Here is a 26,524-nt window from a genome sequence, read left to right as displayed (position 1 = left end):
GGGTTGTAGGCAGAAATTCGTTCTCCTGGGACAGCCACGACAAAAAACTAGCTTTAACTCCACAAATTCTAAAGTACTTTTCATCTACCTGTTTCCCCTGCACCATGGTAAAACATGAATTATCACAATTTTAAATCGAATTGTCGTGGATATTTAAAATCTTATTGTCGCTCAGAATCGGATACTACTGCAGTTATGAGATCGTTCCGTAAGAGATGTTTCGATTGGTCTAAAATCGAGGCTTCTAGCCTGGGCCACAAAACAGCTTTCGAGGCGGAAAATGTCAAGGTTTTTGGGGTGTGATTTAGCGATCTCAAAACATTGCGGGTCAAAATGACATGGACTAGTGAAACTGGGACGTCGGTGCGTATATCATAAAGCTGTGTATCACTCGTCAGAACGACATTCTTATTGTTCAGCTAAGTCTAGTCGTGGGTAAGTGAAACAACTGCTGGAAGCTTCATGTTGTAGTCTATGGCCACGGAGCAAACACTTGCCAGAAAAAACCCACCACCTCAGTTACAAAGAAATTCCACGCAGGGGAGCCGCTGTAATCTTATACCGACATCGCGTATCGACCCGATTGAGGCTGGTGGAATTGCCGCGTTGTTTGAAACGACCACTAGGCTACTACGAATGCCGGGCCTCGTTCCAGTGACGGATCGGCAATTTGTCTCTTGATTGAGTGTTACACTGACTCGGTGACTAGCTTAGATCAACACAAGTGGCATGCCTTCATCTTGGGTTGCTGAAACGGCAGTTTGGCGCAAGATTTTGAGCATTTGCCTGTAATTTGAGTAAAAGGGTATGTTGGATTTTATCATCTTTTCATTATAACTTTCGGGTTTTTGACGGAATTTAAAGGAACACGTTTTACCCAGGGTTATAATATCTCGTCCTTTTAGTTATAGTTTGGCGTATAGTATAGTCTTGAAAACGATTTTGTCAAATATTTGAAAAAAGGCCAAAGTTGCCATTTGAGGATTTCGCCGAACTGATTACTTACAATATAAAAACTATAAGACATTTGTATTAGCTTTACAACTGAAACTTTCATTCACCAACGGATTTTAGAATTTGAGGATACTTCATTGTATAAGATGCATTGACAAGTCAGGATTCGATATAGTTTGGGCAGTAACTGAATAATCATTGTCAGTTTGGCAGGGGATCATAATCCGGACGATATATATAACGCGTTATTGCTAGGAACTTACGGATTAAAGAAACTGAGGTGAGTTGATTCTAACTCCATTCTCCATAACCACATTTATTCTTTTTCAGTTTCCATCAGGCACGAATCGTTAGGTTGAGAGTTATTAGGATCAAGCCTAAAAAGTGAAATGACTGCCGGAAGAATAGTCATTTGTTAGTATTTTTAAAAATCAAGGATTCATGAGGGAATGCCTTGAGTGCATAAGAGATTGCCGTAAAAAGCCGCAGTCGACACAAGTGGTCTTGATATTCCCCTGGGGAGGAAGTATCACAATATACAACAATCTTCCAATCAAGGAAATCGATGGGGTCACGTAATTGCATGCGAATAGTCGTCATTACGGTAGTTTTGGTTAACCCTTTCGCAGCCAACATTTAAATTTGCGATTCCCGAAAACTTCAGAAAAAAAATCACGATTTATATATACAGTGGAACCTCCCTTAGTGGACGCCTCTCTATTAAGGACAACCTCTCTATAAAGGACACTAGTTTTGGTCCCAAATTGGTAGTTCCATTCAGTTTGACCTCTAATCAGGACACCTCTCTATTAAGGACAGCACTTGCCAGTCCCGAAGGTGTCCTGAGTATAGGTTCTACTGTACTCTATCTGATCGAAATGTCCATGCCATACAGCAAAATGTCACTCATTTTTTGCCTTTTCCCACTATAGTAACCCAACAGACTTATGGACATTGCTTTCTCAGTTGAGAGTACGATCGTGTCCAAAGTCTGATCTATTTCTTGGACAATCCTCCAGAGGTTTGTATGTACATGTATCATACATCAATTTTAAGATAAATTTGTGCAGAATAACCCAAAACCAATAACTCACTTTTCACGAATTCCGCCAAGGCTCCCTTTCCCCAGGAGAGCAAGCCACAACATACATATATTGTCTTTCAAAACAGCCGTCAATTTGCACTTAATTGACATTTTCCCGTCAAGTGGGGTATTTTTATCAAAATATAAAAACTATAATTATAATGTTTTTTGATGGTGATAGACAGAAAAAACACACAAATGAAAACAAATCGTTTCCTGCTACTGTGGGAAGAGCTGACAGTAGCCCCAAACTGATGCTAATCATGCAAATAGGCAAAATTACCCGGGAAGATGCTACTAGGCGACACAAAAAATTGTTTCTACTTTTGATTTTGAACAACTCAAAATACGGATGATAAATTTACCAATTTTTTTGGGCAAATGTGGCTGAAACAATTTTTTATCCTTTTCGTCTATGTATCATACAGGCATTTGAATTTTCGGCACGATTGCACATGAGTTTTCAAAGTTAGAAGTAAGGTACATATTTTTGGAGTCGCCTCCTGCCCTCCTGGAAAAAGTGGCATGTCATTTCCTATTTCACACTCTTAAAAATAAAGTTTTTTTAGCCTTTGAAACTCGGGCAACACTTATGCACCGCGTAGAGGTTTTTAGGGGAAATTAGAAAAAAAAATATTTTTGAGATTCTGACAAACCTCTGATGATTTTTTGCTTCGCTGAATAATAATTTGGAGGCTTCATATTCGTGTAAGGATCAAATATATTTCATAAGTGGTAACGGATCCGGACCTTCAATGCCGCAGCGGTTAAAAGTGTATAGTAGAATCCCTTGTCTTCGGGACACTCTATCCTAGGACATCTAAAGCCAAGCTGTCACCAAAAGGACTAAAAACTGTCATTGATGCCTCTGTCGCCTTACTCAAAAAAAATTTGATTTCAAACGATAGATATCGAAGGGCAGTTCTACAAATATATCATCTGATCTATCGTTCTGTTTATAGCGGCTCTAACACAACTGGCAAGAGTGTTCAGAATATAACCAGCTCACCATCAAAGTCCGAAATTACTAGTTGGCATTTGAAAGTTCTTACACATTTCCTTGATCTCTCTGTCTTCAAGGTTTCTTGCAACGTCTTCTTAGATTTCAAAAGGAATCGTGTTGAATAATCCGAATGGCAGTTTTAGTAAGAGTTTCACTCTGAATGAACAAACAGGGCGCCAGTAAGAACGAAGTTGATATACTGATATTGAGATGAGCGTCAGTGAGATGATTGCGAGTGTGAATGGTGTGAATCGAGGATGCGTGTACATGTACATTAGGTGTTCCATCAAATGGTTCTGCGTTGCGGATACTTAAGTATACGCCCTTCTACTTTACAGGGCTGGTGTGCATGTAAATCGTGAACCCGACTACCATTCCTGATAATTATCCGCACTCACTTTTAGACCCGTTAAACCCTTTAGAAAGCTTTTTTACGTTGCGTTCAAATTGATAGTTTTGGACACAGTGCAAAAATTTGCGCACAGTGCGCACCTACCGATTATTCTGGGGTTTTTTTTCAGAAATGTTAAGAAATGAGGAATAGTTGGGCGTGTCTTGAATAATTCCCGACTAATATGATTCACTTATGGCCTGGCTACAGCATTTTTTTGCAAATGACGCACAGGCACGTGGAAATAACAGTTCAAAATCCCCCAATTGATTGACATCCCCCCCCCCCCATTGACAACACACGTTTAATACGTGTGCTGTCGGGGGAGGGGGTTGAAAGTCGATTTGGGGCTATTGAACTGTTATTTCCACGTGCCTGTGAATGACTTAGGAATCTATATTACCGTTGTTCGTGTACATGTACATTGCTTTTGTCAATGCCGCAATGTAGGTAAATTGTATCGAAATTGTCCTGCATAGTAGCATGTGTCAACGTGATGAAAGTTAACCTATAGAGTAGGCCTACCTATCTTTATAGGGTGTACACTACATCATCTTCAGTGTGTATTTACGTACTGAAAAATATCACGGTCAGATTATTATCAGATTATGAAGGAACGGTGTATGCCATTAAGAGTTGATGTACTCACGGTCAAAAAGGGGTGATGCATATTTAGCATAAATTTATTGTCTAAAAAAACCAGTACCAGAAATGTCAAGTTAAAATCTGGCAATCATCAATCCATCTGCATAATGAGTTTTCTTTCCTTTTTTTCTCTGCTATGCGAATGATTTCTCTATTTCGAAATTGTTATGATTGAATTCATTTCAGTCGATTTAAATTCAATTTTGTCTAAATCTGCATACGATGAAGTGTAACCCGCGATAAGAACTATTGATAAAAGTGAGTAAATTATGTTTAGACTTCAATGAAATGGCTAGAAATTTCCAAGATGGCGTTAAATTTGGATTGGGTGAAAATCACCAATTTCAGGAACAGTATATAGTAGTGCCGAATTCACTTGTGGTTTTTGGAACCTATGTAAACGACAACTTAGGCATGGGATTTAGCATTCTCCAAAGCAGCGATAATATTCAAGTTTATCATACCTCATTAGTATGTGAGCCAATCACGTCGCGTCATTCGCGTCACGTGGCCGTTGAATATAATCCCATATTCCACGGCCAATGTTCAATATTCAACGCTCCCGCGCGATGACGTCACCGTCCACCACCGCTCAAAACAACATGGCGGACACTTGCGGCGCGGTGGTGAGGATTGAAGCATCAAAATCACCATTTTATGCGGAATTTTGGAGACGACAACCATTAAGAATGCGTTGCTTTGGAAGATACAAGGATGCAACAATGATAGCAGGGCCTAATAATGGTTGAGGTATGATAAAGTGAATATTGGATTCCTGGCCGTTGAATATGGGAGAATATTCAACGGTTAAAACAATTATTTCACTCGGCTAGCGCCTCGTGAAATGATGGTTTTAACCGTAGCTCCTCGTGAAATAATGGTTTTAACCGTTGAATATTTTTCGATATTCAACGGCCAGGAATCCAATATTCACTTAATATTCTCTCTGGTTTTCATTGCTCGTGTATCGCATGTATAATGTACACAAATGTACGCGGCAAGAATGCTCGAACAAAATGCCATCTGCCATGCCTCTGATCGACGAAAACCTTCATAAAAATATGAAATCCTCAGCAGTGCTTAACCTAAGTTACTTAGACATTTATCTGCTTAGCTTAGAAGTCTTAACGAAAAATAAATTTTCAAGAAAACTTAACTCGTGTAAGATCTTATATCAAATGGAATTGTCTAATATTTTGATCTTTAATTCAATTTCAAGATGACCTGACCTGGCGTTGCTGTGCATCGTGAACATAAGTGTGTAGAGCGTCGAATATTGGCCTTCAACAAATTTAGGATGAAATCAACCCTGACGATAATTGCTTTTATAAGTCCTGCTAGCTTAATTCTGAGTTTGGCGAGATTCCCAAACGATGTGTACACTTTGATGTGTACTGCTGGCCGCGGGCTCGAGTCAACGAAATGCCAAGAAGATGCTTAGGAGATCAAACGGGATAAACATGACAAAAGCATAGGATAGTGACAGTACTTAGTGAATTACCTATTTATAGCGAAAAAGAATAGGACAGCTTAGTCATTTTTCGCTTTTTTCTGTCCTCGTAATCTGGGGAAGTCACTTTTTCTTTTCCGCGTTTCAGCTTGTTTTCTCTTCAAATGACGAACCATGCAACAACGGTATATTGGGAGGGCCCGAGAGGACATTTCGATATACAGCACTGAACATATTTTTGTACATGGAACAGCGCATAAGGAAGACAGTGCGAATTATGAATGTTAGTGAATTGCCAATATTTACAGTACTATGAATGGTGGCCACCAAAAAACCAACAAGCACAATTCCGAACTCTCCGACTCACGGCAACAGTGACTTAACTTCCCGATATCGGGTTTGCTATCGGACCAAATCGATCTTGGTGTTATGTTTCTCTCAGGAACGATTTTCCGATCATCCACTGCATATGTGTAGGAGAGGCGGGTCGTTTTGCGAGAGGGAGTACCCGGCCTTTTTAAAAAAAAATCGCGGTCAGTTTTAAAGTTGGATTTTGGACCTGGGAATTTCACGGTCACATTCAAAGATTATTCCTGAAAGCAGTTCATTTACACGCCCATGGCTTACGCCTAAGCACCGGCACTATTATAGTGCCTTTAGCCTATGGGTTATGAAAGTATAGTTGTCCGTACTTTAGAACTACTCTGTGGTTTTTTTTACAAAAAAAAGACAAAATATGTATACTAAGGCGTATTATTTTTTCCGTCATCGTCTAGTTTAGGAATGGCTATAGAAACTAATCGCTGCATGTAGCTACATTAAGCACCCACACAGTCAATAAACCCATGGCACGAAACGCCCGGCAAATCTCTCCCGCCGCCCGAGCGGCGAGGGCACCCGAGTTCGGACTTTACGACAGCCGGATAATACCGCGCTATAGCGCCATTGCCAGTATCTTCATAGTATCGGGGTAGTGATATCATGATGTCCCATGAGCTGGAGTGCATTTCCAATGCATCGATCCGCACGAAGACGATCGCTGTACGGAGGGCTCACACTCAAATGTCACACCAGGAAAACATGATAACTCCGTAGTTTCTTCGATTTTTCTATTTTGTGTGGAAATTGGTTGATGGAAACTTTTACTATAAAGTGTGGCAGGTGACTGGGCAACCGACAGCTAGGTAATAATGCTCTTATTTACGCCGTTGGTCCTTTAATCATCCGCCGCATTGACGAAAAACCGATGATCTTGAAACGAGCCGGCGGCGCAGCGTAGTATCATGTCATGTAGACTCCTAATGAACCATGTAATAAAGAAAAATACCAAGATAATAAGGCTGTAAATTACCTCATAGAATTCGGCGCAAATTACCTGACATAGTTTGATCTGCGATGGGTGACGAAGTTATACTTACATTGTGGGTAATCAAGGGGAAATGTGAAAGCTTCGTGAGTATATTGTGGCTTTAAAAAGTTCTTTTTCCGCATTGCAAATGTTATTCAAGTATATTTCTATAGACTGTGAAGAGAAAACTCTCTTCTTCCTGTTCCGTCAGTCATATGCTTACAAGTTGCATGCCAGGCATACATGACCTATGTAAACAATATATAAAAAATATCCAAAATGTGACGATCGTCTGTTGAACACCCGCGCCTTCATATTATCAGAGTCTTTCGAATGAACTTGTTTGAAATACTCTGATATTACACAATGTACGCGGTTTGCATCTGCACATCATTCATAATTATAACAATGAATTGGCGAAAAGGGGCGAAAAAAGTTTTTTTTAAAACTGTTTGGAGAGTTTTCCTTTGCGGAACAAGCTGTTGAGAATTTGCATATTATCCACGGTCATGACAACAAAAGGGTGAAATGAACATAATTATTTGAAAAGTTTTCTTTTGTCGAAGGAGCATTGGCCCGGTGTGCAAGGGATAGTAGTCCTAGGGCTGATAGTTCGTGTAACAATAGCCCGCATTGCTAAATGTTTTGCTTAGGGTTAGCGGTACAATAGATCATGCTGCTTAATTGGTCAAATACAATGCTACCGGACTATGACTCCAGGGGGACTATATCCGCTGTCACACCGGGCTTAAAAATTGCATAGAAATGATTATGGGTTTGACATACTATTGGTAAGCGTTCCAAATTGTTTTCAATTGGAGAGAATGATACATCATTGTTGAGAAATATCGTTGATTTGAGACAAAGGTCTTCAAGCTATTCATTTGCAAATTCCTATTTGTGAAATATAAATTGACGAACTGAGAATATAGGAGATTAATGAATAGGAACAGTTAAATGTGACTATCTTGATTGTTGATGATATCATTCTGTTGTTAAGCAATTCCAAATCCCTGCCAAGTAGAATCAAGAAGAAATAAATTGCATGTACAATTAGCTGTAAAATTGTAATACTCGTATATGTTACACTGATAAAAAATATTGATGTGCGACACAATTATGCGGGGATACATTTTGCGCTTGTTGAGAGCAATTCTCGATTGGTTGAGAGAAATCACGAGTCGCAATTACATGACTACGGGTTTGTATATACTATATTCTTGCCTGAGGGTCAGCAGAGATTTGGATTTTAGTTCTGTTTACCCTGGGGAAAGCATCACATTTTCCGAGGCCATGCCTTGGTTAGGCTTGATTCGAGGTAGGATTTCCTGGAAATATCATCCCTTATCCCGAGGTTCATCTCGCTAACCCACAGAAAATGCTTCCTCGCCAGAAAAAGCTAGAAAGATTTTCACCTAAATCACAAGTACGTGACTTTTATCGTTTATCGCATCCTTTTTCTCGTCAATCGCATAGTCGTTGGTCTGCTTTATTCTCTTGACGAATCAAACCGAGCAAAGGTCGGTCAACTTTTGAATTTGGCGCACGGCTGCATGTTTACCTGTGAGAAAATGGTCAAAATCATCGATTTTACGATTCGAACCGAGCTCGCGAATGTTTGCAGTTTTTGATATCGGCCACGATTGCTGGGATGCGTGGACTAACTGACATGACCAAAGTCTATTTATTCAGCAGTCTGTGACATAGCCAATATCAAGCGTCTAGTTTTTCTATTTGTAGAGATAATTATTGATATAATAATTAAAGTAATCTTCTATTAATATATTAATATGTGGTGTGATTTTCATTCACAGCGATCGCTCATAAATCATTAGGAATGTACAGCTGAACAAGTACAGCTTTACCACGGTGGCTAAAGGTATCGGTTTGCCTAAGAAAATACGTGTTTACCTGGAGAGGAAATGACGTGTATACAAAAGAAACACACAAAAGATTTATTATTTTTATCCAATAACATTCCGCGATGATGAGGTCACTGCAGCTGCTGCCCTCTATTTCCCCATCGCTGAATCACAGGCAATGTCGGACAAACATGCGGTTTCGTAATGGATTCAGGCTTTCTAACTAGGGCAGTTAGATTCAATCTGGCACATGTCCGAGTGTTGGAAATACTACATAATTGTTCTGAATATTTCTCTCTCTGACTCTATGGTATCATTCATGCTAAAAACAATGCAGGGTCAAAGATAATTGACTTTGAAATAAGCTCAAATGCGTAGAAATAAGTGTCGATGTCCGACTGTCACGTGACTAAAACGTCATCAATATCTTATGCAAATGACCTTGTGAGCTATAAATAGTAACTTCGCGGAATGCTATTGTACCCCTTCGACACTGTAATGGGAGGGCCTTGTTTCTATTGTGTTGCGAAGGTAAACCGATACCTTTACCACCGTGTATACAGTGGTGTCTTAAATACAGATGGCTATTTTGTCGTTTAATGCCATAAGTGACATGTTCGATTTGACAGACAATGGGTGGGCGACGGACGCCAAGCTGTCTAAATGTCAGGACGTCCTCTTCCGGATTGATCTTTGCTTCGCTTTCGTAGGAATTAACTTACCGGCCATGAACAGGTGAAACTAGAGTGTTTGCTTGTACATATACAATAGCACTCAATCTCTTCATGATAGGTTTACTGATACTGTAGAATATATCGATACTGATGAATGTCGATATCATCCGTTACTATAGTATAGACGGTCATTAGAAAACCATCATTGAAACAGGAAGAAGGTTAATTAGTGCGTCTGTTAATCAATGACACAAGCAGACAATGTAGTACAGTACATGTAATTGAGGTAAAAATGTAAGTGATCCCCTATTCTCATAACCCGTGGTATTTTCATGTCATCGATTGAAAATCGAAGATGGATAATTTCGTCGTCTGGTAGTGATGAGTTATGAAGGAAGACCATTCTTAGTGCAGTACACGAAGGCTTTCTGGATACCGTGTGTATAGGTGACGAAATCTCTACAGAATTATCTTGCATACACATGTCTTCCCGATAACGTAGCAATTTTATTTAATTCAACACGATCATGCGAATGCACCTCTCAAGCCCTGGGCAGCGTCCACGGCTATCTAATCTGATTATTGTTTACGAGCTAATATTTCTACGCAAATCAAATAATCCACACGATTCAATTTTCTTTCCAAGTAATTTTCTTCAAAGACTCATTGACTATGAATAAACACCGCGTTTGATACAACCGTGTCATAATGCGAATTCTGCTTCGGACTGATTTCGTTGCAAAACACTTGTGGTTTTGGACGCGTCTTCACTTAAACTACTGACTGACTGTTTTTCAAGTCCCCAGAAAATTCTCTGGTAAAGTCATGCTTTCGCGATGCCGTACCGCAACTAATAATAATTTTGATTCAGCACCTTCAGGCGAATGCGCCTCTCTAGCCCAAGGCAGCTTCTCGGCCGACTAATCAGATCCTTCTTCACGAGCTAATATTCCGCCTAAATCAAATAATTCGCATCTGCAAGTTTCTAATGATTCAATTTTCTCACTGTAACTGTATTCCGCGCGAAAATTTTAAGAAATGAACATAGCACCGTGACTAACTGTATTCCGTTTGACAGTTTCAAGAAATGAACATGGCAGTGGCAATAACAAACACAGTTCTTTCACCGTGTATCATAAAGATGCGACTGGGAATCTTGCTAATTTGAGGCACTTTTGACTGACCTCTTTGTAAAAATAACACGTGGCTTTGCGGGGAAGATTATTATTAGGGAGTTTTCGAAAATTCCCCGGAACGTCAACGTGAATGCGAAATCCATTGTGTGACGTCGTTTTCACGAGGTCAGACGATGCGATAGGCGTACACGGTGGCGTTTCGGGGGATTTGCTAAAACTCTCTAATATCAAAACACTTCTACACTCTATACACTCAATGGCGAAATCGGGTTTATTGATCTGAATCCCGCCACTTCGACTCCTTGGCATGTGATAAGAGTAAAAAAGCAGTGGTGGAAAGCCGTTCTTCAGCGATTGCCAAATAGACCAGAGTTGCCGGTCCTTGTCCAACCATCACGGCGAATACCCATAAGACATCTTGGATGTCATACAAATGTAAAGAATTGCCATGTCCAGACATGAAAACCAATATTTGGCTGAATACATCAGTGGCATCGTTTTTGCTTCAACAAAACCGGATCAAGAAAACTGCATAAGAAGTAATCACCTATTTAGTTATTTTTACGACGTCCAGCTAGTCTAAATAAAGATTTTGTGCCACGACTGGATCTCTTTAATCACAACTTCAGAAAAGCGTTAAATCAAGTGTTCACTAAAAAGAAATACCTTAGCCACTGATGACACACCCATTCTTCCAAATTGGTTTGATCATGAGGACCACCAGAAGGCAGGAAATCACACCATACAACGTTCCCCACTGTGTTGTAATCTGTGAACCACACATACCACCCAAAGAATCTTGGTGGCCACATTTCTGCTGGCAAACAAAGTTATTCCCATTTCTTATAGAGTGGCTTCAAGGGGACACCGGAGACCTTGGCTGCATCTATGAGAGGTTCAAGCGAGGATCGAACTACATTTTAGATTCTCGATCTGCTTCAATTTTCTCCTTCAATCGGAAGTATTGATCAAATTACCTCTGTGCTCAGACGAGGATTCAGAGAAAGGCGATCGACAAATGTCTATCGGCATCATTGTGGGTTCTGGGTGATAGCAACAGGTCATGGACTAGTTAGAATAAAGGACAATAGTCTGTAAACCAAGAACTACGTACCACCGTGGCTGCAAAGTACCTTGCCCTCATCATCTATGCAATGAAACCCAAGAGTAGTCTCCCTGCAGTTGGGATGTGTCCTCCTTTCATTCTGCCTAGTAGATTTGTGAAAGAAATGACAGGCTCTAAGACTGAATCAATAGCTCGTATTCATTCTCGCCGAGCTTTGCGGTCGATTTGAGTTTCGCATGGGATAGGAACCAGGTACAGCATTTGTTTTACGCCTCATCCTATATGACGAAACACTTTAGGGTTGAGTCTCTTGCTCAAGGAAGCAAAGAAGAATCGGTAATGATCATCAATCGGTGATTGCATCAATCGCACCAATTAGAGCATCTCCGACCAATCTCAAGGGTTTTCTAATATTTTTGCCACAGGTGCCCTTTTTGCACTAGGTCAGTCAGTCAGTCAAAGTCCTCTACCACTTTGAATTCGATCGTTGTCCATACATTCATACGGACGATATCCTTTTCCCTAATGATCTACTTGTGATTACTTGAGTCTACGTGACCGCATCTAATGGCGACGCCTGTGATGCATTCAAGAGAAAGTAGCGAGTCCGAACCATTTCCATGGACCTTTGGAAATTGTGGGCCATTATCATTTACATGGAATTGCATTCCCGGGTTCCCAGAGTGTGTTTCTGCAAAGACCGTATTCAAAGCGTTTTATGCATGGATTTGTAGCGGAAAAAGCTAGTTGAAAACCCTGGCCATGTAAAATATTCCTATCCCTAAACCAGAAGCAACTTTTTAAATCTTGCTTCCCGCCCTGATCAGCCCTAACTCTGACCCAAACCTCAACCAAAACTTGATGTACACATGATAGCTTCCCTGTCTGAAATCAAGGATCAACGTCGACCCTGTCATTTTTTTGTCATTGTTTTGAAAAGTAAGAATTTGGTATTATTGTAAATGGGGGGAATATAAGTAGGACCCAGGAAGATAGAACTTGGGAATATATTGATAATAAGGATCACCCATTTTCCCCGAAGACCTAGCTGTACGCGTTCTTTGTATCTATCGCAGTGACAAATAGACCACTATCAGTGGTTGTCTCTTTGTAGTGAAGATGTGACATGTTTTCATTATACCACGTAGATCAGAAAAAAAGGAATAATGCCGTCCTTGGTATCAAAGGCTAATCTTCCGTCATGATCTACTTTTCATTACTCGAATCCTTTAACGCGATGGCGATCTGTTGGCATCGTTGTGGGTCTGGGGCGAAAATGACTGGACATGGACTAGTGAAAATAAGAGGGAGCCTATTACCTGAGAACTACCATGACTATAAAGTACAGTGGAACCCCGGTAACACGACCACTCATGGGACCGTGGTCGGAGTGGTCGTGTTACCGGGGTGGTCGTGTTAGGGAAGTTGGGAATCCCCAGACGAAATACATGATTATTTTTACCGCCAAAATTGCCGACTGCATGGCGTGTGTACGCTGTACTACCATAGCAACGCTGCCTGATTGAGATGATGCACGCTCCAAAGTTTTGTTATCATGCCTCGCAAGAACAGTTCGTCGATAAAATTACATGTTACATTCTCAGAATGAGTTAGAAAAGGTAATTTTGTAACTCATTTTATCCGCAAAGTTTCATTATCTGCCCGACGTGACGCATTTGCGGGCAATTTGGTGAATCATCCTCCATGTACCCGACTGTTTGTGACGATTGAAGTAAACTTGTCGTATGATTCCGAAAATATGCGAAAATAAATTAGCGGCGAGTTCCAAGATTCATCAGCAATTCACACCTGAGAAGATGAGTTGAGTAATGCTACAGTTTTAATCAAGTCTATTTTCAGTCAAAATATTTAAAGAAATATAAAATGATACTGTAGTAAATCAACCAAGTTCTCCATATCATAAAACATTCAAACGTCTCGCAAGCTTGTTATTGTCATAAGTGTGGTCTTCAAACTACCCGCCGTTTATTATAAGTTCATATGCAAATCACGCAAATCACATGATTTCGCTGCTGCTGAGTGCGCTTGTCTGGTACTGAACTGGCTCAGTAATGAAAATAAACCATGAAAACGTTAGAAAAGGAAAGTTTATTTATTCATTTACACTTATACAATTGATCATACCTGCAAAATAACATTGTATTTTTTGTTTTCATATGTATTCCCATGCCCATTGTCCCCGTCTCAACAAAGCTTGGCAGCGAGGTGCTAATTACTATGCCGCGGTCGCGACCGATTACGGCAATTAGGCCTGGTGGTCGGGTTAGCGGGGTTGATTTTCAGTTTGGGACCGGCCAAGCCAGTGGTCGCGGTCGGGGTACCGGTGTGGTCGTCTTAGCGGGGGTCTCTTAATGGTAATTAGAGAGGAAACCATTCGGGACCGGACAATCGTGGTCGCGTTGGCGGGGTGGTCGCGTTACTGAGGTGGTCGCCAACCGGGGTTCCACTGTACCTTGCCCTCATCAGCCACAAAAATGATATCACAGTAATAAATTCCCCGGGTTGTCTCCCAGCAGGGGGAATATGCCCTTCTGCCCTTCTGCCTCGTATATCTGTAAAAAAGGTCAAACTATATTCTGCACATGTACTATTCATCCGAGCAATCCACTGATGTAATGACATGGCCCAATCAACCAGAGCTGTTTGCCTTATATCTCCAAAGCGATAAAGAAAAATGATGGCATCATTAATCCTTGACCCACTCTTGATATCTTTGATATAAACTCTGGAAGCAATTTTCTAAACTAGGTGGAAATCATCAGAGATGTATTTCAGAACTACTTCACTCTTCTGATCTCAGCCTCAAGATGACCCAATGACTGTTTCCCGGTAATGTTACTAATGAATGATATTTGGCGGTGTGACTCATAGTAGTTTGGATGCGAATAGTTCGCCGGGGCAGACGAAATACTGTCACATTTATGTCGGCTTGTGTCCTCGAGAAAGGGAAGGGAAGCCATGTAGATCAATAGTTCGTCCCTTTCGGGACGAAGTGTGAGGTACCTATTGCGAAAATGATTGGTTGACGAAACAATGGCCTTATTGGTTGGCTAGCCTTGTGACGTCAAACTATTTTCACACTGTGGGGTTTTCCTGTTTTTCATCATGGCTTCAGCTTAAATGCGTTTGGGCTGGAATTCCTGGCTTTTTTCGAGATAGCACATGGTCTCGATGTACAACGTAGCGGATGGAGGCTATATAATGGTCTAGGAGCCGTGTTACGGAAAGCTGTTTAGAGGTTGGATCGTACGTCACCAACACTTGGCACTGATCACGTGCAAGCTATGTAATATTTGCGAATCGACCAATCACTGACCGTATGGTCATGTGTGACGTCAGGCGTCGCGTCGGAATAAATTGATATCAAATTTTGCTTAAATTTGGCTTGGCGAATGAAAAAACCAGGGTGCGATGGGCAGAGATTTGAAATAAAGTGCTAAACTTTATTATTCAACCATCACCCAATAATCTGTTAAAACGGAATTACTCTGTGGTGATGTATAGAGACATCAACAAATAAAAAATCCCGCAGCGATCATTTTTTGCAAACGACTACTGATGAAGCCCGCTTCGAGCAGTTTCCAGTCTCTGTCAGACCGTGATCCTTAGGAAGAATAACGGGTCATTTCCCGTCGGATGATTATAGGCCATCAGCGTGCCAACGTGATGACACGCACTCGAGCAAATGACTTGGTAATGCATCATCTTTGACGCTTGATTTATTAGCTGAGAGTGCGGCAGACGATCAGATTCTTCGGCCCGGAGCAGGCCGCTTAAAGGAATCGACCAATACACAGAGAGCAGGCTAGCATTTTCAAAGGTTTCTTTTGCTGCTATTGAAACACGTATATACTCAGAACTGAGTTACGTCATTTCATCTTGATTACAAAGGTCTCTTGTTAAGTTGTTTAGTTCCTGCTGATACAGTATGGCGGGGGGGGGGGGGGGGGGGGCTAGGAAAATGTCTTTGAACGTCATGCAGAACTATAGCCTCTGTCAAATCCACCTAAATTTTAGAAAATGTCTAAAGCGATTTCGAACATTTTTCATGAGGGTCAATGTCACTGGGGCAACGACACTCTCTTTTCGCTGTTGTAAGATCAATTCATTTTTAGACAAAAACACCCCTGATAGAAACATGCCCTGTCACATCGGTTACAGCCTCCGTAGCCACATTGGTTTTCGTCGCGTCCTGGTACTCCTCCGGGACCAATGTACCCAGGTAGAAAAACAATGATATGGCCATGCCGACTTATCGGCGGTGAATATCAGTCCTAAGGTCTTCTCCTTTCAAGGATGGATATACGCACAACGACGGTGGATCGGCATGTGATATGGCCAATACGTATTTTTCTGGCAATTAAAGAGAAAAAATATGATATACTATAAATGTACACTGCAAATCGCAAACTGTTCCCCTATTTACTTGCACTTCGCGAAAGTTTCTGTAAAATATTTACACACAGTTTCAAATTTTTTATTTTAACGGATTACGAAAGTATTCTTTCTGTTTTCCAATCAAAAAATAATTTCGCGATTTTCATTTTTCGTGAAATTCGCGAAAATAAAAGGCAGGTAAAAATTTTGCGGTTTACCGTATCTATCTATCACTGGTTCCTTCAATCGGTTTTTCATAATGTGTGTGAAACTCCACATGGCACAATGTAATCAGAGCGAAATAATGTGAGAAAATCAATCCATCTAGGAGTGGCATTCTTTGCTAAAAGCAAAAAAGTTAATTAAACCTTCCCCGCCACAGGTTTCGCTGGGTTGAACGGAAAATGTCAAGAGTTGGTCACCATCAGCGGCAATGATATTGCTGGCGTACGTCAGATATAGGTCATTCGGAAATATATGTATTCACACTGAAACAGCATATCTCTGAGTCTGTTCTCGGATGTAAGAGATATTTCTGCAAGATTTTTTACAAAATGTGCTGCAAATTCGGATTATCTGTCACCGTACATCATTTCATACAAACGTGCAATACGGACATATTTTTAGGAATCTGTTAACGGAATAAGGTAAGGTTAAGTGTTACAATTATCTTGATCATCGCCCCAGTACAGCCCCAACGCCGCTTGGGTGGAGCTGTCGTTTAGCCAAATACATTTACCTCCATTCTCGCCGTGTTTGGTGTGACAACCGATATCTCCAGTTCGGTATCAATTCCATAGGCCAGCACAGGCGTCATTTCACCTCCAACCTTTTAACAAACACTGAGCTAATAATCTGTAGATGGTTAAAATCTTTATGAAACGACTGGCATTTTAACATCTCATTCAAAATCTCAGACAAAAATGAAGTAAAATCGCCTGCCCAAAGATATGATGAAAAAGGTTGACGCATTTCCCCACTCCTTCCCGAGATTTCCCCTTTCTATCACAATGAAGAAAGACTAGTTCAGTAATCCAGGTGAATGCGATCTATAGATGTGTATTTGTTCCAATCTCAACATATCGACATTTCCAACTGGACCTCTGAATTATTAAAGTCTATCGGTGTCCTGAAGGTTTCGACGCGAATGATGTCTTGCGACAACACTTCGCGACACTCTTCCAGGTGATTGCTCACGACATATTCTTGATGTCTTTCTGAGAACATTACGTTATTTTACCCCGTACTTTGCAGTTGAAACAATTTAGGCCTAGCCCAATGCACGGTCTATTTAGCCCACTAATTCAGGCTCGGCCAAATCTACGGTCTATTTCTTCAGACAAAGTCCGCTCCCCGCACCCAGGCCTAAATTTGCGTCTTATCAAAGGATCATCACGGCAAGTCCTGATATCATCGACCCCCACGAAACAGCTTCCAGGATGGTCGATAGGCTTAAACCAGCATGGGCAATTTCCGTGGGAAATTTCATGAGAGGAACACGACGCAATCCCCGCGAATGACATCACGTAAGGACAGTGTGCAAACCGGCCCCGAGCTGGTTCGCCTCCACCCGCATAAATAAACCCACCTCCACCGGTCTACACCGGCCTGCACCGACCCGAGACTGGCGATCGGAACCCGTGCCTCAGACAAGGAGATGTCAGAACGATTGCTTCGCTTTTATAAGAGGGAAATAAAAAAGGCTCGTACCTGAATTAGTCTTGATCTGCACCGTGTAAAAACGACTAATAATCGTAATGTATACCTTACAAATTAGGCATTACAGTATGAGTTCGGAAATAAATGATACATTAGCAATTTTCAGCATAGGCTCATTACAACCGTAACGCTTTAGCCTTTTAGCATAAAATATTGCCCTCTCCGCAACCTTCCTTTCAGCGTACATGCGCAAGAACACGTTCAACCGATAAATCTTTAAACGCTATACTTCGCATTTAGAAGTAGTGATTCGATCAAATATGTCTGCTGAGAGATGGTAGACAGCAAAATTGTCTCCCAAATTGAATTAGGTGAAATAAGGTCTTATTTGCAGCACATTGAGACGCTGTCTGATCACTTTGCAGACTCAGAGTGGAGCTTTACCGCTGATTGGGTTAAGTCGAATTATCGCGGATTCAGCGCGTTAAATGCTGTTGCGTATGAATGGAGGCGGTCGATTGGATGTTCGACATGTTTGTGGCACATTTTCAATATGTTAAGTATTGTGTCCTGGATGCTCAATTATGGCCTGTCCAAGAAAAACCATTTTCGTCGCATGGGACTGGAGATTTTTGTTTCATGATTTAGCAAAAGGGCTCTAGTAGACTAGCCTTTCAATAACGGCAGGGGAAGCTTTTGGGAACAGTAGCTAACAAGAAATCATAATGGCTAATCTTATAATGGTTTTCATCCCCTGTTAAAAAAACTAGACTTAGTATTAGCAAGCATAGGTTACAGCACTTGCTTTTGTAATGAAGAGCATCAACTTAACCTGACGACAATAATGTGTGTATTGCTGTGTGGAATAATGGAAATGACTATCTCTCGCTTTGGAACAACCATACCTGTCACCCACGTCATTCACGAAAGTACGTCATCTAATTCGCAATTTCTTTCCACCTTCTGCCTAAATAGAAATAAAGAACCGAGATCAAAGAAAGAACTGATACGGTCTTTTTTCTTCTCACTCCATCTCAATTTCATCCTAATTTCCGCTGTATTTCTGGTGACGAAGACCTCATTTCGCCCCCACTCTAGCAGAAATCACACGATCATATATCCGACCTAATGACGATGCCTCTGAATTATTAACTGAAACAATCGTAGGCGAGCGTTGAACAGTCGAGGAAAATGTTAAGGTCGGCATCCGGAATGACATATAGGTGGTTCAAATTTAGATTCAGGTAGATTGGCTTGTCTGAGAAAAGCCGTCTTTTGCATACAAAGACTCAACTGTTAAATAACGATCAAAGCACCAATACTCTACCTACATATACCTATATTTCATGATTCTATGGACTTTATATGGCTATAGACAGCCTGGATCTGACCATTTTACATCGATGTTATAAGAATTTATCTCTAAAAAATACAGCAATGTTTCCGTACGTCATGGGCCACTTGCGGTTGTTCGAGATTAAACACCTTCTGGTGACATCCACAGTGACACAAAAGGGACAACTTGGAATTTACGTGCAACGGCCTTGGCGCAGGAATTACAAATTACAGGACATTTTCAGTGCCAGCTCGGAACCCAGGGAGCACTACAGATACGCGTCCGTTTAAAACTGCATTAGAGTGCCTACAGGAACCCACATTGTTGGAGAGACTGATGTTTTAACACCATAGATACATCGATAGCATATGAGATCCAACAGACGACATAAGTCTTCAGAAATGGCATAGATGTATACATAGTCCAGTTGCTCAATCGGTGTTTATGACAAACGCCAGCATTAGCTTAACTAATCGTTTTATCCCTTCAGCAAATTTCATTTGCATAGTAACGTTAGGACTTACATGTAATGCGAGCGTTATACTGCTAACGCCGATAACAGTAATTGCGTCTGTATCAATATTTTATCGAAACCATAACTGATATTGTTCTATTCAACGATAAGCTTCTAGAAATTTCTCACTTGTGAAAAAACTTATCTCAGCCAGAAGTTATTGCGTCTTGAATAAAAATCCGATAGATAATTAATCAACATCGTCTATTGATTTTTAGAGTTTCAAATGACAAGGCTCTACCAGGTTTAACCACGAAACTCCACGGCGATAAACCGCCAATTTGTGCTGTTCGTGTAACATCTTGGTTTTCGAAAATCACAGAATCGCCCAAATATTTTTTGGTTGAAGAACTTGTAACATGTATATACCACCTCTTTCGTCCTCGGCCAGTCATGCTGCAGCATATATAACTTGCCGAATTTTTCTGGTAACGCTTGAGAGGTTTTTTTGTTTGAAATGGTTTGTTTTAGGATGACCTCCTTAAGGTATATGTTGTTCTTGTAGCCCGCCCACATTGGGAAAGTCACGGTCGTACTGAAAGCTTTTTCCAGAATGAAAAACCAACAAGCCCGTTGGCTTCTTGTCCCTCAAAGTATTTGTTTGGCTACGATCCGCGAGCTCTGCCGCCAGCAACCATTCCGCGCTAGAGTTTATAGTATTCATGACAGATTCGCTGTGTAATCAGGCAAATTTGTCAATGTGTAATTGAGCAAGATTTCACTTAGTCCGATCAGATAGACGGCAAACAGATATCTGGCATTGCGTGAGATAGCATCGAAACAGACTGCGGAACACTTCGCCAAATAAAAATTCTCTCGCAGTCGCGCCGCGGGCTATAAGTTGTTTTTTTGTGGTTGCAGTTGCGAGGGAACATGACATAAACTCACTAGTTTGATTATCTTAACACTTCACGGACAATACAAACTAAATACTCGAACAGTTGATATAGCCCCGTTTTTTCGAAGTAGTAGGCCAATTAAAATAGCCCGGGGAGTCACGCTTCGGGCTAATGCTGCTTTCTGTGGTTGCAGCTGAGAGGAACAACGACCCACTTCAGTGGCAATAGGAATTAAATATACTCCAACAATTAATAGCCCCGGCTGTTTTCAAAATGGAATGACGATATCCATGCACAGGTTCCTCAAGAATAATATTGGCCATGGCTGTAGATTTGCGTCAGTCCCATGCCACGACGCCTGGCTTGCTCATCAAATCACAGTATCTTGACATTAGTTCGTTGATTGAACGTCACTCTGGTGGCTGATCAAGCAAAGACAATCATAAATCCAATGCACGCTCTATTTGTAGTATGCATACATTGATGGTTAATCTGAAGCCAAGGCGGCGCAGGCCAGTACAGTTAAACATTAACCAGTGACAGTTGAATCATAAAATGTACTTTGCGGTCGACTGTGATAACTCTACAGAGGTCCTCCATATGTCATGTGTACCCCTGGTTCTGTGTTCCCCTAAGGCTGTGATTACATGTACACAGAGTTCACGTTTTTAAATGTAACGTGCCACGTTAACTTTTCACGCGTGACATTAAGAACGGACAAGTCATTTCCGTGTGGCGGGTTACATATGATTCACGATGTCACCTTTCACCCCCACGTTGTGTTTTAAACCAAAGTCAGTTAACTCGTGACACGTGAAGCATGAAAAGTGACAACGTGAATCCTATATAACTCTGGCCTTGGACGATAAAAGACCACATTTATGTTTTTAAAAAAGATATTCGAAGGAAAATGACAGGACTGATGATGGGCTTTCGTCGAGGAGCTAATTAATATTCACCTGTATCAAGTTTGAGTGCAGGAAAAGTAAAGGTCAGGCTTTGGGTCGGTAAGAGTTGAAACCAGAAGTTTGCGAATGCATGGTCAGTGCTTAATCCGTTTGAGTGGCTGCACCCAGCATCACTCGGACAAGGGAACAGATCTTTATTGACGACAAGCGTGAGTAGTACCATTAGTCTATTCAACTGCCCCATCTCCCCGACGCGGTTGTCTAGTTTGTCGTTTAAGGAGACCTTTAACTCCAGCTTTGAGACAGCACAATCGCTCAGAGTTTGGAGATCCATGTCCACAGTTGGCATTGCAGTCTTGTTAAGACGTTTTCGCCGAGTCTGTATTCTTGTTTGAATGTGATTTCAAATCAGTTGCATGCTAAAGGCAACCCTTAGAGCTGCGAACGCCGAGGCGAAGTAAGAAGTATGTGTACATTGTAAATGTATTTTATCGTCGAATTTGTTTGAGATTGGCCTTGATAACCGTGATAATCAGCTGGACTAAATTCGAATTTTGGCTGCATGAGCCGTAGGTGGAAAATTTCTCATTTCCGAAATACGATGAAGTCAGAACCTGCGTCTGACATAAAGAGGTTTTAATGACACTTGATTATAATCAATAAGATCATCGTAGTCAATAAGATCATCATCAGGCCTTGGTCGGGTCAAAGTATTTCAAGTTCCCTAGATGCCTGACTCTTTCGTGTGAAGTTCAAGTTGGCGAAGAGCAATTAAGTGGTCAACATGTACTTCTACCTCCCGAGAACACAAGTGTGAAACCAATAAAAAATACATGGAGCTTTGCATCACACTGTTTCACTGAGAGATGGACTCTATAAGAAGAAACTCCCAGGAGCCCTGTTTTCTGAGATGTTTGCATTAGCTGAATGCAATCTTGGAAAGTGTCATTTGCAAATGTCCTCGCTGCCCGGAAAACATCTAACCGAATCGTTGCCGCTGCGATCGTAGACCAGTTTGGGAGGCCAGTCACCCCGTCTGATCTGCTATCGTATTCCGCGACCGCGGCGACACATCTTGTACCCCGACCGCGAACACGGCTGATGAATGACAATCGGGGCTAAATGCGCCAACAAATGACACAGTAGCTGGGAATCTATTGATCCTTCAATGATCCGTCGACAAATCCTCAGTCTATCTCAGTAGATCTTCCGGGCCATTACGACCTTCCGGAAAAATAAGAGCTGACTTCAGGCTCTGTGGTATCCAAGCGGCCAAGGTACGAATCCCGGTCAAGTTAGAGCTATGTTTTTCTCTCGACTATTCCGTCAGTATTGAATGCAAAATCTCTATTAAATGCCTCTATCCGGACATGTTAGCATAGAGTTATTAATTGTTCTGACACGGGTTTATAAACTTCTGTTGACTAATTCCACAACGGCCGTGGCTTTGACCTTAAGATGTCAGTGATATGTAGTATCCGGAAAGAGCAGAGACTGGGTTTGAAATGCGGGTCGAAAGTATCGACCGCCTTGGAGCACTAGTCATCCAGTATTGTTCTGAGCTCCCCCTCCCTGCACCTTCTACAATGTCTACACGCTGTATAAATCGCACCCCATCCACCTCTGCCGTGAAGCGGCCAATTTATTGCCTCTCGTCTGATTAAGCAGTCTTTTAGTGCACTAGTGTTATACCAGGTTTTACGTTTGTCGTCTCTAGTCAATGCTATCGGTCGTATGATTGAATTTGGCCCGGGAGGTTGGTGTGATTATCACGGGGATGTTCCGAGGATGTCGGATCGATAACCGGACCAATCAGTCGTAGCTCGGATGTGGATTGAATCCAACATCTCGTAACTCGTCTATGAGCACTTGTCTTGCTAAGTGGCCGCCTCAGACAATAAATGTAAACACTCTTTGCGGAGGCTATAAACTCTCCATGCAACAGGTTCAGATCAATCGCAACCTTGACAATAAATTTGGTGTTCGCCGCGATTTTGTCGACGAAAGATACTGGCAATGGGTTGAACAAGTGGCCCAGATGATTCTCTCGGTGACAGCAGGCAATGGAATGCCACTTCTGGCCTGATGTGCTGGGGTGAAGGCTGAGGCTTTCTTTTCGAATCGATGGCGGGAGTTCGTCGATAAAATGCACCAAACAAGTGACCATATCCAATTCTGCGAGTGGATTGGTATGTGCAACACGTGATGAAGGGGTGATGACATTGAACTGGTGAATTGGTACTTGTATTACTTGTTTGGGGTAAAGGCGTAAAACTGGGGTTTCCATTCTTGTATTTGCAGTGATGTTCATGAAGTACAGACGTATCGTTGCTACTACGTATTTGAAATTCCTTGACTCAAATGTAAGCGATGCTCTGATTGGGCGCACTTGCTTCTGCGCTGGCACTTTACCAAATGAGGGCGAATGTCTCAGGGGTTTGTGTGCAGGGCCGGAGAAGCGAGCATTGGCAGATCAGCGAGGACAATATTGATTAAGATACCGGATCACTGTTGATCCTATTAGGTTTCTCCCATTGTTCATGTCTGATGATGGTTTTACCTTTAGGTTACTTAAAGGGAGAGCATACATGTAGTTCATTGCCCTGGCCGGCGACATGATGCAACAAGTGCAGTGAACTCTCGGCAAACTCAGTGGGAAAGACCTGTCACAAACGACTGTGTTTCCGATGGTACACTTGATACTGCCGTTTAAGGACTTGTAAAAGTAGCGATTAGGCAATGCCGGGGGGGGGGGGGTACATTTATGTTTCTCCATCTGATATACTTGTATAAATATAATAAAAACACGAGAGAGCCTATATGAAGCTAGTCAAATAACTTTGCAGCTTATTTATTTTGGCCCACATTGTATCAATCCAAGCCAGGTAAAACCAAACATAATAAGGCGTGCATATAGATCAAGAGCTGTAACAAGTGAAGAGGGAAGAGAATTCCTTTCATCCGTGTTCACTTCAGCAGATGGAAAACCCTATGCGTGTTAGACTGCATATTACTTCAACGCTTACATACAAACTAATAAAACATGATGTAATCGATTTGTGGATGTATTTCAGGAAGCTCTTAATTATAGTCCATGGAATATAACGGGTGCTCTGAGGTAAGTTTTAACAACCTTTTCTTATTTGTTCAGAGTTCTGATCGATAAAGTTGAGGTATTCACTCAATTTGAAGTGATTTTCTATATGTACGTTTCACATTAACAACAATAAAGGACTGATGATCGTGACCACTGGATTCTATCACTCTTGGAGAATGATCGCAGTAGACAGTTTGCGAAAATACTTTTCGGACATAATCACATTGCCATGATCTGTTATTCCAGTCAAGGAGCGGTTCATTAACAAATCGGTGATATGACGTCAATCTCACCTACTTCTCATGTACCTTCGTACATTTTTCATCTCTCCCGATCAGCCACGGTTCATTGAGCTTCGTGTACGCGGTAGACGGATACGCCTGTGTACAAACGTTTCTTTGTCGTAAACCCTTTTTGTGAAGCATCCTTCGCCGGCGAGCCCGTATACCATATAATTCATATAAACCCGACCTGCGCCTTGCCTGTGGCTTGAAATTCAACGGTATCGGTAACCGGCAGTAGCGTCATATTGACCTTCTTCAATCCGAAAGAAGCACAAATGACTTGCCAAAGTCATTCTTTTTCTAGTTTTAGCATTAACCGCGAAATAACCCGTAGTAATACAAGACGATCTCTATACTGCAAAGCTCATGGGCCAATCCATTACCCCTGACAGTAAAAAATAAACGGCTGCCATCCCCATTAATTTGCGGCAAGAAGTTCAAACTCTGAATTCCGACACCACCTGTTAGCGTTCTCAATGAAGGTAGTAGCGCAGTTGTTCGCATTCCAATTCAGTTTGCGTAGCTTTCCTTACCTCATTCCGAAATTTAATTAGAGAGGTCCAGATTTTGATCCGAAAACGAAAATAGGTCAATTGGCATACGGATATAGCGTTGCGTGCTGTCAGAATTACAATGAGTGTGTAATAGTGTCTTAAAAACCTCAAAGGGTTTTTCAATTCTCTGAAAAAAATATCTACGAGGTCTATATTTGTGTATAAGTGTTTTTTAAATGTGTATTTTTCCGTTGGATTCCTCTGTAGATGAACAACATGTGCAAGTCTGTTGCAGCAACCTGTACATGTACAATACATTTAGAGAGTATAAGGAGAGAAGTACCGCTGGCTATTCACTTTTGATTATAAAGATGATTATAAGTTGAACTAAAGTGAGAGAAAATGCTGAAGGAAAGATCCTCCTATTCGGTAGCTAAACAGTTACCATGTACATTTGTAAATCATGTGTTCAAATATTTTGAATTCACAGTGAAAAGGTCGATCCGTATTCCTCGTGACTATTCTTACATGTACAGCACTGACGACAAAAGTTCCCCAAACCCTGCGCGATCACCAGACAGTTCAAGGTGTCGTACTGCAGTGTGTAACTGTAGATTCCCTCCTCCTCGTCGATCGATAGTCTTAACGATATCACGGGTCTTTTTAGCAATACCAAGAAAACCCAATGGAGCCTGGCTTGCTCTCTTTAGGTAATGGAGTTTCTGGGCACGTTGTTTAGTTATTGGCTTCACAGTTCAAACACGTCGTGTTGACTATGAACACTTACATTCAACTGTTATGTCCTCGGGATCTGGTATCCAGACGACATTTTGACAGAATTTGGATTTAACACTTGGTAAGACTTGCCGTTTAGCGCGGAAAGGTAGGTTGTATTTCTTAATGACAACATTTGTTTTTGATTCTTAATTTTCAAATAAAGCGTATCGCAAAAGTTGTTGCTATGTTGGCTGATTACATCAGTTTTGTTTGTCCGATTGGACGTACAGTTGCGGGACTTTTCCTGGGTCGATGTCACCTTAAACTGTGATACGTAATGAGTGAAACTGACATGAAAGATGTTGTCCCCCGGGATAAGTAGTGCAACCCTGTCGTTTCGATGTCCCATGAAGAACAATTGCTGTAGAAAACAATCAGGTGGTAACAATCAATCTTTTATCAGAAAATCACGAGCGGGGCCAGGATTTTTAAGAGGGCCATGGGCGTCCAAAACTTCACGGTCAATTCTGAAAATGTATTACTGCTCGAGGGCTTTTCTCGATTAATGTCAACGATTATTTTATCAAGCGTGGGCGGGGTAGTTCGCGCTGCATCAACCGCCCCCTTTTCTTCACCACTTGTAAACTTCTCTCACGAAGCATTCT

At 41.4% G+C, this 26,524-nt stretch overlaps 1 protein-coding gene across 4 annotated transcripts in view; it reads left to right on the top strand.

Annotated features, from left to right (window-relative positions):
• The first annotated feature begins 699 nt into the window (after positions 1-699).
• Positions 700-26,524, top strand: part of LOC135494941 (acetylcholinesterase-like) — a 46,649-nt gene continuing 20,824 nt past the window's right edge. For 2 of the 4 annotated variants that reach the window (XM_064783300.1, XM_064783294.1), the window contains exon 1: positions 700-1,234. The gene's annotated coding sequence lies outside the window, so the exon portion shown is untranslated. Of the gene's footprint in view, positions 1,235-16,602; positions 16,659-24,219; positions 24,386-26,524 lie in introns of those variants that run through there. The other 2 variants (XM_064783298.1, XM_064783297.1) reach the window with 2 other exon arrangements.

This window comes from Lineus longissimus, chromosome 10 (genome assembly GCF_910592395.1).
Source record: "Lineus longissimus chromosome 10, tnLinLong1.2, whole genome shotgun sequence".
In the NCBI taxonomy this organism is placed as follows: Eukaryota; Metazoa; Nemertea; class Pilidiophora; order Heteronemertea; family Lineidae; genus Lineus; species Lineus longissimus.
The sequence above is the reverse complement of the archived record's forward strand: the minus strand, read 5'-3'. Positions and strand labels throughout refer to the sequence as shown.